The 1,886-nt window shown below is 43.4% G+C and overlaps 1 pseudogene; it reads left to right on the forward strand.

The window, feature by feature from the left end:
• The first annotated feature begins 625 nt into the window (after positions 1 to 625).
• LOC122728989 lies at positions 626 to 1,585 on the forward strand (annotated as a pseudogene).
• Positions 1,586 to 1,886: the final 301 nt, after the last annotated feature.

Consider the following 1,886-nt stretch of genomic DNA (forward strand, 5'->3'; position numbering starts at 1 on the left):
ATTACCTTGCTTTTAAAGAAAACATTAGGGGGCAGCTAGGTGGCGCAGTGGATAGAGCACTGGCCCTGGAGTCAGGAGGACCAGGGTTCAAATCCTATCTCAGACACTTGACACTTACTAGCTGTGTGACCCTGGGCAAGTCACTTAACCCCAATTGCCCTGCAAAAAAAAAAGAAGAAAGTAAGAAAAGTGAGGATAAGATCTCAGCCCCAGTAAAATTTAATCAGAAAATGAGAGAGAACATCAAAAACAATTACCTGTGTGCCTACTTTCCCATCTATTTAAAATTTTATGAGCATTTTTATATGTATATTGATGGCATCCTCAGTGAGAGAACAGGCAGGTTTTTATGAGAAAAATTCTGAAATAGACCATATGTTTACCATCACAAAACTGACTGGAAGATTTAGAAACTACAAAATACCACTACACTCATTATTTGTCTATTATTAAAAAAGCATCTAATTCAGTAGAGCAAAAGTCCATATTCAAATCTCTTACAAGTGATCTCCTTATTGACAAATATCAAAATCATTCCAGATTCCTTGAAAGATGAAACAATAGATTCTTCCCTGAGCCTTTCTAAAACCAGTGAGTCCCCGCAGGGCCTCCAGACCGCCACACCATGTTGGTGTCCCCCTCCACCATCCAGATCAGCAGGATAATGCACCCAGATGGCGCCAATATTGAGGGCAATGTCCATGGAGGGACGATTTTGAAAATGATTGAAGAGGCTGGCACTATCATCAGTACCTGACACTAACAGCCAGAAAGGAGAGACCCGTGTCAAGTGTGGCCAGAGTGGAACGCACAGATTTCCTGTCCCCAAAGTGCATCGCAGAAGTGGCTCATGTCTGTGCTGAGATTACTTACACCTCAAAGCACTGGATGGAAGTCCAGGTCATCGTGATGTCAGAAAACATCCTCACGTACAAGGGTACGTGCCCATGTCACTGAAGAATGTGGATAAAGTGCTTGAGGTCCCTCCTTTGGTGTACACCCAAAAGGAACAAGAATAGGAGGGCAGGAAGAGATATGAAGCTCAAAAGCTAGAACATATGGAAACCAAGCGGAAGAATGGGCATGTGATGCAGCCTTCTATTAACCCAGAGCCAGTCCACCTTGATCCACCTGGTGGGACCATTCGATTACACTCTCCCCAGCTTTGTGCATGCAGGTGTCACCCTCTGTGAAGCTAATGTATTAAGTAGCTGGGATTGTGGCTGCCCGCCACTGCAAGACCAACATTGTCATGGCTTCAGTGTATGCCATCAACTTTCATGACAAGATCAGCAAAGGTTGTGTCATCACCATCTCTGGATGCATAACCTTCACAAGCAATAAGTCCTTGGAGATCGAAGTCTTGGTGGATTCCGATTCTGTTGCGTTGCATTCCCAAGAGAGATACCATGCTGCCAATGCCTTCGTCACCTACGTGTCCCTGAACAAAGAGGGGAAGACACTTCCTGTACCTCATTTGCTGGTAGAGACTGAGGAGAAGAGGCATTTTGAAAAGGGCAAAGGCAGATACCTGCAGATGAAAGCCAAGCATCAGGCCCAACTAGATGCCAACTCTCAGAAGTGACCTTCTCCCCGAGCCTCAGAGACCCAGGAAGATGAGACTGGGAAGGAATTTGTTTGTTCACTTAGAAGTAATTCACTTGTCCAGAAAATCCTATTCCTGTTAAAAACTGATGTTCTTGAAGTTTTGTAATGCAGTGTTAACCTACAATATATTCCGGAAGTGTATACACCAAAGCTTATTTATATTACTCCAGCATAAAGGCTATACAGTATTATTCCAAACTGTCTCAAGTCATTCCATTGAAAAACTTAGCAAATCCTACTGCACCCATAATAAGGTATATAAAGAACACAACAACATT

Source organism: Dromiciops gliroides, chromosome 5 (assembly GCF_019393635.1).
Source record: "Dromiciops gliroides isolate mDroGli1 chromosome 5, mDroGli1.pri, whole genome shotgun sequence".
Classification (NCBI taxonomy): Eukaryota; Metazoa; Chordata; class Mammalia; order Microbiotheria; family Microbiotheriidae; genus Dromiciops; species Dromiciops gliroides.